Genomic DNA, 16,473 nt, shown 5'->3' with positions numbered 1-16,473 from the left:
GTCCTCCAACAGGGATGTGACGTGGTGGAACGCGAAGCTAGAGCGGCTAAGGAAAACATCTCGGAAAATGTTCAATAAAGCGAAACGTACTCCAGATTGGGCTCAGTATAGAAAAGCACTCACTGAGTACAATAATGAAATACGAAAATCCAAGTAGAAAACTTGGATCCAAACGAGTGGAATTTTAGACAACACACTAACGGTTGCTCGACTTCACAAAACGCTTGCCAAGAATCGCTCAATTGAACTTGGCAGTATGATGTGTCAGAACGGATCATTAACTACGACTCCCGCAGACACGTTAAATCTGATGATGGTAACTCATTTTCCGGGCTCTGCTGTATGTGATGTTTCGGCGGGTGGTGAGGTAGGAGACGACTCTTTGGAGATTCTGCCAGAATCTGTAAGAGAAGACGTCTCAACCAGTAGCGTAGCTAGTGGGGTGTGGTTGGTGCGGTCCGCACCAGGCCCATCACTCAAAGGGGCCCCAAAATCATGCGAATACCGAGCCGGTCAACATGCCCATCTGAACTCAACCTCCTGTATTTGTGCTCGCCACTCTGCTCTCGTGATCCACACGGACAGAGTAAACGTTATACAGGTCGGACTCGATTATCCGGAGACTCGTTTATCCGGAAACTCGATTATCCGGAATTCTATTTTTGTATGTTTGTTTTTAATTTTAATTTCGAAATTTTACCTTTACCATCCCTTCTGGCCTGTTTGGGACATGTTCGAATTAAGGGGTTATATACCTTTTTGGTCGAGAAAAATGAGGGAAGTTTGAATCTATTTTTGAGTGCAAAGCACCATTTCCATTGCATCAAAGGGGTATTTTTCTGAAAGTACAGTTTATCAAAAACAAAAAAATACGTTTGATTTCGAGATATACCTATTATTACTGGAGTAATGGCCGTTTCCCCGAAACGCTATTTTTTTGCAGAGGCTTGCGGTGATCCTGATAGAGACTCAGCGGGTCAACCGAAATAAAAAAACTCATATTATTTCATTTGTTAAGTAGTGTGCCGGGTCTTTGAACGATCGCTTTTATGAGTATTTTGTTTTCAGTGCAAATGGGAACGTTTTTCCCAAAAAATGCACGTTTTGAGCGCTAAAAATTGCATAAAAAATTTTTTTGCGGCAAAATGTAACTGTATGTTTCCAAAAGCGATCGTTCAAGGACCGACGAATTTAATAACGAAAATTAAAAAAAAACCTAAATTAATCCACCTAGCGGTCAGACCCAGCCTTTCTCATTCAAACTTTTATTTGTAAAAATAGATTCACATGAACGCTTCAATCCAAATAATGTATGTCACTCTTTAGGTTCTAAAATATTTATGTTGTAATCTTTACATATAAAAAAATGTAATCCGGTCTGTCTGTCTGTTTGATCCATATAGGCTCGAAAACTACCGAACCGATCGACGTGAAAATTTGTATGTAGGGGTTTTTGGCCCGATAAAGGTTCCTATGATAGTTTGAGACCCCTCCCTCTTCTGGAAAGGAGGGGTTCAACACAAATGAAACATACATTTCTGCACAACTCAAGAACAAACCAAGCAAATGAAACCGAATTTGGCATGTGGATGTTTTAAAGGATAACTAATATGTCCATAATGGCTCGACGCCCCTCCCTCTTATGGAAGCACATGTTTTTGCACAAATTTCTGCACATCTCGCGAATTAATCAACTAAATGGAACCATATTTGGCAGGTGAATGTTTTTAGTGGTAACAAATATGTTCCATAATCGACCTCAGGCAACGTTTTGGATATTGTTTTTGGCACATTTTGCATGTGTAGGATAAGTACAACGATACACCGTGCCCCAGTGCTGAGTCGAGAAAATTTCCAGCTCAAAAAGATCCTCGACATCGCTAACCACAGAGCCACGGGGACCACAAGAAAGATACACAGGAGCTGAATTCGACCACAGATACCATTTTGAATTCTAATATGGCGACTGCCGGCCACGGAAAACCAGCGGAAAACGACCAAATACTACCCAATATGGGTATTTTCGGAATCGTAATGATGCACTGGAGCCACAAATCGACTTCAGACACCATTATGAATTGTTGGATGACAACTTGTGGTTTCTGGAAAACAGCCAAAAATGGCCGATTTCCGTCTAACATGAGTATCTCCGGATCTAGAATGATACACAGCAGCTGAAATCGAAAATGATCAATTTACACCCAATATGGATGTTTTTTCAACCAGAATGACGCTCAGAGGCCAGAAATTATATTAAATACCATTTTGAAATCCAGGATGGCGACTTCCGGTTTGTGAAAAACAGCCTAAAATAACCAAATACCATCCAATATGAGTATCTCTGGGACCAGAATGATGCAATGTGCTAACAATTGACCTCAGGCACCATTTTGAATCGCTAAATGGCAACTTATAGGAAACAGTCGAAAATGATCAAATAATACTCAACATGGATATTTCCGTAATCGAGATGATGCATAGAAACCAAACATTGACCCTTGACACCATTTTGAATTTAGAGACGACCACTGTTAGTTTCTGGAAAACAACCATAATAACTGAATACCTCCCAATATGGGTATTTCCGGTGTTAGATTGATGCCAGAAAATTTGCTGAAAATGACCGAATACCACCCAATATGAATATATTCAGAATTAGGGCGATGTACAGAAGCCAATCCCTCAGGTTAAAGGCTCTATAATAAAAATCAATCAATCAATCAACAGAAGCCAAAGTCTAGGATGTTGTCATTTCGATAAAACCACTAAAACCGATAAACCAAACGATTTGTCTTTTGACTTTGAACATATCCTATGGCCGATTCGTCGTGCATTTGCAGACTTTGAATACATCGCAAGGAATCAATGACTTTGGAACGTTCAAATAGTACAAAACCACATCTAAATAATGTTGAGGCCACATAAATATATCAATCAAAGCAGGTATAGTTTTAAATAGTCTTTGAATTTCTTTTCTTTCCATAACTTTTGAGCCACATATCAAATTGTTATGAAGTTTGTTATTTGTAAGTTTGAGAGATGACTCGTTCGTATGACACTAGTTATGTTCAAATAAGTCATGTGAAATAATAGACTTTCATTGTTTTATTAACAATTTAATACATAACGGTGGCTTAAGTTCAATTATGATCAAATGAAATGGGAACGTATAGGGCAGCCAAACTTTGAAACCACGTGTTCAATCATAATTCATCAGTTAACCCTTAACTAGCCCGCTCATCTGATAATAATATTGATCAAATCGGTTGTGTAGTTTTTGAGATAATGAAGTTTCGTGATTTTCACATTTTGGTACTTTACAGACGAAGTTACAGTCCGATTACAGTAAAATTCAATAGGGAGTTACGAGGCAGCTAGACTTATTGATTGACACTAATTTGTGAAAATCGGGTCAGCCATCTCTGAGAAAAGTGAGTGAGTTCAAGTAGTCTTTGGAATATGTTCCTTTTCATAGCTGGATTTCACATTTTTAAACATAACAGGCAAAGTAATAGTCCGATTGCAAAACAAATCAATAGGGTCTTATGGGGCAACTAGACCTTCCATTTGACACTGATTTGATGAAAATCGGTTCAGCCATATCTCTGAGAAACATGAGTGAGAACTTTTGAACCACAAATTCAATCTTTATGAAATTCAAAAGTTAAGGGTTTTTCAGGTAGCCCGTTCATTTGAAATCAATTTTGTTCAAATCGGTTGTGTAGTTTTCGAGATAATGATGTTTCATGATTTTTACATTTTGAAACATAACCTCTAAACTAAAAATCCGATTACAATGAAATTTAATAGGGTCTTATGGGACAAAGAGACCTTTCATTTGCAATTAATTTCATGAAAATCGGTCGAGCCATCTCTGAGAAAAGTGAGTGAGAATAAAAATCTGCACATACACACACACATACACACACACACACATACAGAAAATGCTCAGCTCGCCGAGCTGAGTCAAGTGGTATATGCCATTCGGCCCTTTGGAGCACTTTTATACTTTCGGTTTTGCAAGTGATTGCTATACCTTTCTAGGAGAAAGGCAAAAAGATGAAGGAAATCGGTTCAGTAGTTTTCCCGCAATCATGATCACGGCAAAGTCATTTTTCGGAAAACACTATTCCGAGATAAACGCGTGTAAAGTTTCAAGTTTAGCTTATGCGGCCGTGGCGAGGCGCGCTGCAAATCGCTCTAACTTTCTTCCTATTGCTCAGATCTTTATGAAAATTTGTGAAAATGTTCTCAAGATGTTGTATTTGAAGATAATACAATAAATTTTTTTCGGTTTTTTGAAACTTAAAAGGTATACAACCCATAATCAATGTCCAATTTATTTTTTTTTGCTTCTCAAAATTTTACCCCTTTTCACTTCATACACATCACACAAGTAGAATAAAAGAAGGAAATATTCGTTTTATGTTCGTTAATAGCAAATTTGAATATGTTTTCTGTAATAGATGAAGAAAAAAAAAATATGTTTTCTGTCATTCGATTATCCGGAAAACCCGATTATCCGGAATGAATTTTTTTTCGATGTTCCGGATAATCGAGTCCGACCTGTACCGTGATTCGACTGACTCCGAAGTAGAATGTTTTCCGATCGCAGAAAATATTCGAGGCAACGTAAAATCTCGCAATGAAAGAGCGATTTTCTGCGAAGCTGAAAACCCTGCCTGTCTGTGTTGCTGTGTGGCTTAAAGCCTGTAGTACACTCTTTGTCTAATGGTCAAATATTTGACCTTCTGACATAATGGTCAAATTTATTTGACATCATGGTTGTTGTTTGCCCGTGTTTGCCCCATGTTAAAATTGGAGAGTGACAAACAATTATATTTGACCAAATTTTTATCTGTCAAAAAGTGACAAATATTTGACGCTCGGTCAAAGAGTGTAATACAGGCTTAACATGAAACAGAGCGAGGGAAATAATCCGCGTTAAAGCATGACTATATGCACCCGAGAACAGCTGGCTCAAAGTTGAAGTTGATCAAGTTTCTCTAAGTTAAAGTTGAGATTAACAAACCTTGCCATTTTATTAACAAATGTGAAAACATTGAATACATTGGTTTTGAATCTGTAATTTGTGATTCTCTAAATTTTTTGTTTGTCTCAATTCCTTCTATAAAAGAAAAAACTGTCCAGTCATTTTCATTGGGGGCCGAGGGGTAAGACAGTGAGTACATTTGAGGTTTTCCGAGTTTTTCTGAGAAAACCTGAAAAGTAAGGGGCAAGTCTGAGTAACTCTCGTATCTCTGAATATCCATCCTTAAACTTTTTTCCCACCGCAAATATACACATGAATGTTGCTCGGTCCCACCGTTCATATATATTACTTGCTCTCAAGGTAATAAAAGATGTGAATCATCTGAGAATTTCGGAGTAATATTGAGTAAATTAGAGTAACTCAGATAAAAGTGAGTAATTTTTAGTTTTTCTGAGAAAACGTGGAAAATAAAGAGCAAATCTGCGTAACTTTCGTGTCTCTGAATATCCATCATTAAACCTTTTCCCCATCGCGAATATAAATATTAGGGTGGGGAAAAGGGATCGATTTTCCAGAACCAAGTTTTTTTTGTTCTTTTCAAGGCCCCAAACAACCTTAAACTTACCGGAAGTCTATTGGTTTTGTCTCCGCTTGGCGCATTGCATTTTAAATTTGTATAAAAATTTATATGGGAAAACCTACTTTTTTGCATTTACCATTCTAGAGAGCTCAATAATACTCGAATAATGCACTACATTATGTTAAAGTGTTAAAGTATAGTATTTTAGATGCCTAACAACTTTGCAGAAGACACTGAAGAGCTAGGATATCCCCAAGAAGAGCTATAGCAGTTCAAAGTTGAGTATGTCGATTTAAATGCAGGAAATCTTGTTTTCTGCCAACATTACCACTGTACCGGCGCCAGTAGGATTCCCATCAGAAATAACCTGTCGTAACGAGTTTATACACTTAGCTGGATCAAACAAACAAATTCAGGTCTATATTCTAGGTAGGTAGAATCTACAACGTGTTTCAGAGGTTACTTCTGATGGAAATCTGACTAACGCCGATACACTGGCAGTGTTGGCAGATAAAATGATTTGCAACATAAATTTCGACATATTCAACTTTGAACAGCTCTAGTATTTTTTGGGATACCCTAGCTCTTTAGTGTCTTTGACCAAGTTGTTAGGCATCAAAAATCCTACCATTTGAAGTTATGAAACATATGGTTTCAGCCATTTTGAAATCTATGGAATTGAAAATGCAAAAAAGTGGTTTTTCCATACAAATCTCCATATAAATTTGAAATGCAATGCGTCAAGCGGAGACAAAACCAATCGACTTCCGATAAATTTAGGATTGTTTGGGGTCCCAAATAGAACAAAAAAAACTTGGTTCTGGCTTTCCGCTATCAAGTTTCGTTTTTTCCATATAACGATTCCCCACCCTAATAAATATGAATGTTACTCGGTTTCACCGCTCATATATTTTTCTTGTTATCAAGGTAATCGAAAATGTGAATCATTTGGATATTTCGGAGTAGTAGTGAGTTAATTAGAGTTACTCCCAAGCATAAGAGTAACTCAGATAAAAGCTGTCTTGCCCCTCGTTGGGGGCCCACATTTTTGTTACCGCACCAGGCCCACCAAACCATCCGCCTAAAAGACACGAGGAGCAGACTCCAGCAAACAATGAAACCAATTAGGTTTCTACAAGTGAACCTCCATAACGCTAAAGGTGCATCCGCTGTGTTGTGTGGAAGGTTCAAGAAAGAAGGGGTGGACATGGCTTTCATACAGGAACCATGGTCCAAGAAAGTCAAAATTCTTGGAATTGAAAGTTATTTTATGACGAGAAGCAGAGCTCGCCCAGAACTGCAATTCTCGCTAATAATACACTAAAATGTTACCCTATTACAGAGTTCATTAAACGAGACATCGTAGCGGTCATGGTTGAGGTACCAACCACCAGGGGAAAGACTGATATCGTTTTGGCCTCAGCCTACTTCCCCGGGGATGCTCCTGAGGTCCCTCCTCCTGAGATCGCAGCGTTCGTCCAGTACTGTCGCAGTAATAATAGGTCCTTCATCATTTGCTGTGACGCCAATGCCCATCACACCGTGCGGGGAAGTACCGACATCAATAGTAGAGGTGAGAGTCTTTTCGATTATCTTTCAGCTAACAACATAGACATATGTAATGTAGGTAATAAACCAACATTTTCAAACGCGATCAGGGACGAAGTCTTGGATCTGACAATGTGCAATTCTACAATTTCTGAAAAAAATCAGAATTGGCATGTTTCAGACGAGACTTCAATGTTTGATCATAAACACATTATCTTTGAATGGGGGAGTAGCAGTAGGTCAACGGCAGCATATCGCAATCCAAGAAAAACAAACTGGTATCGATATACTAATCACTTGAGTTCTGCTGCTCCCGCAATTGACAGTAGTATCAGTTCGGTCGAGGAACTTGAAACATTCTCTCAAACGTTAAACGAAATGATCCTTAACGCTTATAACAGTAGTTGCCCGCTTAAAGTTCCGTCCTCCAACAGGGATGTGACGTGGTGGACGCGAAGCTAGAGCGGCTAAGGAAAACATCTCGGAAAATGTTCAATAAAGCGAAACGTACTTCAGATTGGGCTCAGTATAGAAAAGCACTCACTGAGTACAATAATGAAATACGAAAATCCAAGAAGAAAACTTGTATCCAAACGAGTGAAATTATAGACAACACACTAACGGTTGCTCGACTTCACAAAACGCTTGCCAAGAATCGCTCAATTGAACTTGGCAGTATGATGTGTCAGAACGGATCGTTAACTACGACTCCCGCAGACACGTTAAATCTGATGATGGTAACTCATTTTCCGGGCTCTGCTGTATGTGATGTTTCGGCGGGTGGTGAGGTAGGAGACGACTCTTTGGAGATTCTGCCAGAATCTGTAAGAGAAGACGTCTCAACCAGTAGCGTAGCTAGTGGGGTGTGGTTGGTGCGGTCCGCACCAGGCCCATCACTCAAAGGGGCCCCAAAATCTTGCGAATACCGAGCCGGTCAACATGCCCATCTGAACTCAACCTCCTGTATTTGTCCTGCCACTCTGCTCTCGTGATCCACACGGACAGAGTAAACGTTATACAGGTCGGACTCGATTATCCGGAGACTCGTTTATCCGGAAACTCGATTATCCGGAATTCTATTTTTGTGTGTTTGTTTTTAATTTTAATTTCGAAATTTTACCTTTACCATCCCTTCTGGCCTGTTTGGGACATGTTCGAATTAAGGGGTTATATACCTTTTTGGTCGAGAAAAATGAGGGAAGTTTGAATCTATTTTTGAGTGCATAGCACAATTTCCATTGCATCAAAAGGGTATTTCTCTGAAAGTACAGTTTATCAACAACAAAAAAATACGTTTGATTTTGAGATATACCTATTATTACTGGAGTAATGGCCGTTTCCCCGAAACGCTATTTTTTTGCAGAGGCTTGCGGTGATCCTGATAGAGACTCAGCGGGTCAACCGAAATCAAAAAACTCATATTATTTCATTAGTTTAGAAGTGTGCCGGGTCCTTGAACGATCGCTTTTATGAGTATTTTGTTTTCAGTGCAAATGGGAACGTTTTTCCCAAAAAATGCACGTTTTGAGCGCTAAAAATTGCATTGAAAAATTTTTTGCGGCAAAATGTAACTGTATGTTTCCAAAAGCGATCGTTCAAGGACCGACGAATTTAATAACGAAAATTAAAAAAAACCTAAATTAATCCACCTAGCGGTCAGACCCAGCCTTTCTCATTCAAACTTTTATTTGTAAAAATAGATTCACATGAACGCTTCAATCCAATTAATGTATGTCACTCTTTAGGTTCTAAAATATTGATGTTGTAATCTTTACATATAAAAAATGTAATCCGGTCTGTCTGTCTGTTTGATCCATATAGGCTCGAAAACTACCGAACCGATCGACGTGAAAATTTGTATGTAGGGGTTTTTGGCCCGATAAAGGTTCCTATGATAGTTTGAGACCCATCCCTCTTCTGGAAAGGAGGGGTCCAACACAAATGAAACATACATTTCTGCACAACTCAAGAACAAACCAAGCAAATGAAACTGAATTTGGCATGTGGATGTTTTAAAGGGTAACCAATATGTACATAATGGTTCGACGCCCCTCCTCTTATGGAAGCACATGTTTTTGCACAAATTTCTGCACATCTCGCGAATTAATCAACTAAATGGAACCATATTTGGCAGGTGAATGTTTTTAGTGGTAACAAATATGTTCCATAATCGACCTCAGGCAACATTTTAGATATTGTTTTTGGCACATTTTGCATGTGTAGGATAAGTACAACGATACACCGTGCCCCAGTGCTGAGTCGAGAAAATTTCCAGCTCAAAAAGATCCTCGACATCGCTAACCACAGAGCCACGGGGACCACAAGAAAGATACACAGGAGCTGAATTCGACCACAGATACCATTTTGAATTCTAATATGGCGACTGCCGGCCACGGAAAACCAGCGGAAAACGACCAAATACCACCCAATATGGGTATTTTCGGAATCGTAATGAGGCACTGGAGCCACAAATCGACTTCAGACACCATTATGAATAGTAGGATGGCAACTTGTGGTTTCTGGAAAACAGCCAAAAATGGCCGACTTCCTTCTAACATGAGTATCTCCGGATCTAGAATGATACACAGCAGCTGAAATCGAAAATGATCAAATTACACCCAATATGGATGTTTTTTCAACCAGAATGGCGCTCAGAGGCCAGAAATTATATTAAATACCATTTTGAAATCCAGGATGGCGACTTCCGGTTTGTGAAAAACAGCCTAAAATAACCAAATACCATCCAATATGAGTATCTCTGGGACCAGAATGATGCAATGTGCTAACAATTGACCTCAGGCACCATTTTGAATCGCTAAATGGCAACTTATAGGAAACAGTCGAAAATGATCAAATAATACTCAACATGGATATTTCCGTAATCGAGATGATGCATAGAAACCAAACATTGACCCTTGACACCATTTTGAATTTAGAGACGACCACTGTTAGTTTCTGGAAAACAACCATAATAACTGAATACCTCCCAATATGGGTATTTCCGGTGTTAGATTGATGCCAGAAAATTTGCTGAAAATGACCGAATACCACCCAATATGAATATATTCAGAATTAGGGCGATGTACAGAAGCCAATCCCTCAGGTTAAAGGCTCTATAATAAAAATCAATCAATCAATCAACAGAAGCCAAAGTCTAGGATGTTGTCATTTCGATAAAACCACTAAAACCGATAAACCAAACGATTTGTCTTTTGACTTTGAACATATCCTATGGCCGATTCGTCGTGCATTTGCAGACTTTGAATACATCGCAAGGAATCAATGACTTTGGAACGTTCAAATAGTACAAAACCACATCTAAATTATGTTGAGGCCACATAAATATATCAATCAAAGCAGGTATAGTTTTAAATAGTCTTTGAATTTCTTTTCTTTCCATAACTTTTGAGCCACATATCAAATTGTTATGAAGTTTGTTATTTGTAAGTTTGAGAGATGACTCGTTCGTATGACATTAGTTATGTTCAAATAAGTCATGTGAAATAATAGACTTTCATTGTTTTATTAACAATTTAATACATAACGGTGGCTTAAGTTCAATTATAATCAAATGAAATGGGAACGTATAGGGCAGCCAAACTTTGAAACCACGTGTTCAATCATAATTCATCAGTTAACCCTTAACTAGCCCGCTCATCTGATAATAATATTGATCAAATCGGTTGTGCAGTTTTGGAGATAATGAAGTTTCGTGATTTTCACATTTTGGTACTTTACAGACGAAGTTACAGTCCGATTACAGTAAAATTCAATAGGGTGTTACGAGGCAGCTAGACTTATTAATTGACACTAATTTTGTGGAAATCGGGTCAGCCATCTCTGAGAAAAGTGAGTGAGTTCAAGTAGTCTTTGGAATATGTTCCTTTTCATAGCTGGATTTCACATTTTTAAACATAACAGGCAAAGTAATAGTCCGATTGCAAAACAAATCAATAGGGTCTTATGGGGCAACTAGACCTTCCATTTGACACTGATTTGATGAAAATCGGTTCAGCCATATCTCTGAGAAACATGAGTGAGATTAAGTAGTCTTCAAAACACGTTTCTTGTCATAACTTTTGAACCACAAATTCAATCTTTATGAAATTCAAAAGTTAAGGGTTTTTCAGGTAGCCCGTTCATTTGAAATCAATTTTGTTCAAATCGGTTGTGTAGTTTTCGAGATAATGATGTTTCATGATTTTTACATTTTGAAACATAACCTCTAAACTAAAAATCCGATTACAATGAAATTTAATAGGGTCTTATGGGACAAAGAGACCTTTCATTTGCAATTAATTTCATGAAAATCGGTCCAGCCATCTCTGAGAAAAGTGAGTGAGAATAAAAATCTGCACATACACACACACACACATACACACACACATACAGAAAATGCTCAGCTCGCCGAGCTGAGTCAAGTGGTATATGCCATTCGGCCCTTTGGAGCACTTTTATACTTTCGGTTTTGCAAGTGATTGCTATACCTTTCTAGGAGAAAGGCAAAAAGATGAAGGAAATCGGTTCAGTAGTTTTCCCGCAATCATGATCACGGCAAAGTCATTTTTCGGAAAACACTATTCCGAGATAAACGCGTGTTAAGTTTCAAGTTTAGCTTATGCGGCCGTGGCGAGGCGCGCTGCAAATCGCTCTAACTTTCTTCCTATTGCTCAGATCTTTATGAAAATTTGTGAAAATGTTCTCAAGATGTTGTATTTGAAGATAATACAATAAATTTTTTTCGGTTTTTTGAAACTTAAAAGGTATATAACCCATTATCAATGTCCAATTTATTTTTTTTGCTTCTCAAAATTTTACCCCTTTTCACTTCATACACATCATACAAGTAAAATAAAAGAAGGAAATATTCGTTTTATGTTCGTTAATAGCAAATTTGAATATTTTTTTTGTGATTCGATTATCCGGAAAACCCGATTATCCGGAATGAATTTTTTTTCGATGTTCCGGATAATCGAGTCCGACCTGTACCGTGATTCGACTGACTCCGAAGTAGAATGTTTTCCGATCGCAGAAAATATTCGAGGCAACGTAAAATCTCGCAATGAAAGAGCGATTTTCTGCGAAGCTGAAAACCCTGCCTGTCTGTGTTGCTGTGTGGCTTAAAGCCTGTAGTACACTCTTTGTCTAATGGTCAAATATTTGACCTTCTGACATAATGGTCAAATTTATTTGATATCATGGTTGTTTGCCCCTGTTTGCCCCATGTTAAAATTGGAGAGTGACAAACAATTATATTTGACCAAATTTTTATCTGTCAAAAAGTGACAAATATTTGACGCTCGGTCAAAGAGTGTAATACAGGCTTAACATGAAACCGAGCGAGGGAAATAATCCGCGTTAAAGCATGACTATATGCACCCGAGAACAGCTGGCTCAAAGTTGAAGTTGATCAAGTTTCTCTAAGTTAAAGTTGAGATTAACAAACCTTGCCATTTTATTAATCAAATGTGAAAACATTGAATACATTGGTTTTGAATCTGTAATTTGTGATTTTCTAAATTTTTGTTTGTCTCGATTCCTTCTATAAAAGAAAAAACTGTCCAGTCATTTTCATTGGGGGCCGAGGGGTAAGACAGTGAGTACATTTGAGGTTTTCCGAGTTTTTCTGAGAAAACCTGAAAAGTAAGGGGCAAGTCTGAGTAACTCTCGTATCTCTGAATATCCATCCTTAAACTTTTTTCCCACCGCAAATATACACATGAATGTTGATCGGTCCCACCGTTCATATATATTACTTGCTCTCAAGGTAATAAAAGATGTGAATCATCTGAGTATTTCGGAGTAATATTGAGTAAATTAGAGTAACTCAGATAAAAGTGAGTTAATTTGAGTTTTTCTGAGAAAACGTGGAAAATAAAGAGCAAATCTGCGTAACTTTCGTGTCTCTGAATATCCATCATTAAACCTTTTCTCCATCGCGAATATAAATATTAGGGTGGGGAAAAGGGATCGATTTTCCAGAACCAAGTTTTTTTGGTTCTTTTCAAGGCCCCAAACAACCTTAAACTTACCGGAAGTCTATTGGTTTTGTCTCCGCTTGGCGCATTGCATTTTAAATTTGTATGAAAATTTATATGGGAAAACCTACTTTTTTGCACTACCATTCTAGAGAGCTCAATAATACTCGAATAATGCACTACATTATGTTAAAGTGTTAAAGTATAGTATTTTAGATGCCTAACAACTTTGCAGAAGACACTGAAGAGCTAGGATATCCCCAAGAAGAGCTATAGCAGTTCAAAGTTGAGTATGTCGATTTAAATGCAGGAAATCTTGTTTTCTGCCAACATTACCACTGTACCGGCGCCAGTAGGATTCCCATCAGAAATAACCTGTCGTAACGAGTTTATACACTTAGCTGGATCAAACAAACAAATTCAGGTCTATATTCTAGGCGTAGGTAGAATCTACAACGTGTTTCAGAGGTTACTTCTGATGGAAATCTGACTAACGCCGATACACTGGCAGTGTTGGCAGATAAAATGATTTGCAACATAAATTTCGACATACTCAACTTTGAACAGCGCTAGTATTTTTTGGGATACCCTAGCTCTTTAGTGTCTTCGACCAAGTTGTTAGGCATCAAAAAACCTACCATTTGAAGTTATGAAACATATGGTTTCAGCCATTTTGAAATCTATGGAATTGAAAATGCAAAAAGTGGTTTTTCCATACAAATCTCCATATAAATTTGAAATGCAATGCGTCAAGCGGAGACAAAACCAATCGACTTCCGATAAATTTAGGATTGTTTGGGGTCCCAAATAGACCAAAAAAAACTTGGTTCTGGCTTTCCGCTATCAAGTTTCGTTTTTTCCATATAACGATTCCCCACCCTAATAAATATGAATGTTACTCGGTCTCACCGCTCATATATTTTTCTTGTTATCAAGGTAATCGAAGATGTGAAACATTTGGATATTCCGGAGTAGTAGTGAGTAAATTAGAGTTACTCCTAAGCATAAGAGTAACTCAGATAAAAGCTGTCTTGCCCCTCGTTGGGGGCCCACATTTTTGTTACCGCACCAGGCCCACCAAACCATAGCTACGCCACTGGTCTCAACTTCATTTATATTTGACGAAATTTTCACGTCAACAAGAGTGGAAAATGCGGTGAAAACTTTCCAGCCTTTCAAGTCTGCAGGTGTTGACAGGTGTATTTCCTGCGTTGCTTCAAAAAGGTGAGGCAACCCTGATACCGTTACTAAGGGAGACTTTCAAGGCGAGTCTAAGATTTAACTATATTCCGTCGAAATGAAGGTCAGTGCGGGTTATCTTCATACCAAAAACGGGCAATAGAGATAGGAACAACCCCAAATCATATAGACCAATAAGCTTATCTTCGATTCTATTGAAGACAATGGAAAAAGTACTGAAGGAATATATAAATGCAACATACACGCATAGATATCCTTTCTCTAAATTTCAATATCAATATCAAACAGGTAGCTCAACAGTCACAGCTCTTCATACGCTGGTAATTAAAATTGAAAGACTTCTTTCATCAAAAGAAATTGCACTATGCACTTTTTTGGATATTGAAGGTGCTTTCGATAACACGACCTACTTTTCCATGGCGAATGCCATAAAGAAAAGGATGTTTAACATATGCATAGTCAACTGGATTCACACTATGCTTGCACAAAGAGAAATCTCTTCGGAGCTGGGGAGCTCATCCATAAATGCAAGAGCTACGAAAGGATGCCCTCAAGGGGGAGTACCCTCGCCTCTGTTATGGTCTTCACTGGTGGATGACCTTCTCGAAAGCTTAGAAGATAAAGGTTTTTAAGTTGTAGGCTTCGCAGATGATATTTTCATTGTGGTAAGGGGAAAGTTTGACAACATAGTCTCGAAAAGAATGCAACATGCCCTAAACGTAACCCATTTATGGTGCATAAAAGAAGGTTTAAACATAAACCCTTCTAAAGTTGTAGTAGTACCTTTCATTAAAAGGAGAAAACTTAACTTAATGCCACTTAGGCTTGAGGAAAGTATTATCCAATTGAGCGAAAGGGTTAAATTTTTAGGATTAATCTTGGATGCGAAGCTTAACTGGAACGCGCACCTAGATGGTGCAATAAGCAAAGCGGTCAGTGCTTTTTGGTTATGTTCTAAAACGGTTGGTAGGAAGTGAGGACTAAAACCAAAAATGATAAAATGGATCTACAAGTCTATTATACTCCCGAAAATATATTACGCTTCCTTAGTTTGGTGGCCCAAAACAAAACACCACTGCTACCATTAGTTAGATATATTGTGGTATACTCCGCGTTACTTTATATGCACTGTCAGTTCGTTCCATCACTATGGGTATCAGTGATAGCCGCCCCCAGACTTTGCATTTCACCCCAAGAAGGTATGGCTTCTTTGATGAAGTTCCTTACCTTTGTTAGTTCAGCAGCCCTTATCTCGTTAGGCGTAAGGACACCTTTTCCAAGAATACGCAGTCAGTTTACCCATTTTTTAAAGGTGATACCTACTCGGACAGTGTCCAGTCAGTAGGCCAGTTAACGTACTCAGATCAGCTTTATTCATACTGAGTAGGTTCCGTGTGATTCTATTGCATGGCGTTATGAATAGTTTAGATTGTCTTGCTTTGGAGTAAGCCCTCCAGTTGGCATCAATCATCATTGATTCCCAGCCTCTGAGCTCAGATTTCAAACAGGATGAAGACACCCCACAGAATGGCTCCGGCCCGATGAATGCAGTTGAAGAACCAATTCTTGCTAAGAGATCGGCTTTTTCATTTCCTTCTATACCACAGTGACCAGGCACCCAGTATAGATTAACAACGTTTGTTGCAGTTAGTTGTCGTTGGGATTGAATACAATCCCATACCAACTTCGACTGACATGTGTATGCTTTTAATGCATTGAGGGCTGCTTGACTATCTGAGAAAATACAGATATTGTGAATGTTAAAATAGCAATTATTTCACCTTTAAAAACAGTGGACCACTGGAATTGGAATTGATACATTGATTCCTGGTCCAGTGACTCCAGCGCCTGTAGATTCGCCCATTTTAGAGCCATCTGTATAAAAAATGACTGATCCTGGACGAACTTTAGGACCTCCTTTTTCCATTCGCTGCGATTGGATTCAGTCACTTTGGAAGGAACACTGAAGTTAGTCCTAGAGGTCATCCAATCTTCATTCATGGTTACTAAGGTGTTCAGTTGGAAATTCTTGAGGATTTGTAAATGTCCCTTTAAATCCCCTTCCTGAAAAATTTTAACACGTTTGAGCCTAAGAGCACCTTTTTCGGCTTCAAGTTGTACATATTGATGCAAGGGTAGAAGATATAAAAGTGCTTCTAAGGCTTTGGATGGTG

At 38.4% G+C, this 16,473-nt stretch overlaps 1 protein-coding gene across 2 annotated transcripts in view; it reads right to left on the bottom strand.

The window, feature by feature from the left end:
• The window catches only part of LOC129731353 (cartilage oligomeric matrix protein), a 531,272-nt gene that overhangs the window by 205,718 nt on the left and 309,081 nt on the right, over positions 1 to 16,473 (bottom strand). The window lies entirely within an intron of this gene.

The sequence above is a fragment of the Wyeomyia smithii genome, chromosome 3 (genome assembly GCF_029784165.1).
Source record: "Wyeomyia smithii strain HCP4-BCI-WySm-NY-G18 chromosome 3, ASM2978416v1, whole genome shotgun sequence".
NCBI classification, from domain to species: domain Eukaryota; kingdom Metazoa; phylum Arthropoda; class Insecta; order Diptera; family Culicidae; genus Wyeomyia; species Wyeomyia smithii.
The sequence above is the reverse complement of the archived record's forward strand: the minus strand, read 5'-3'. Positions and strand labels throughout refer to the sequence as shown.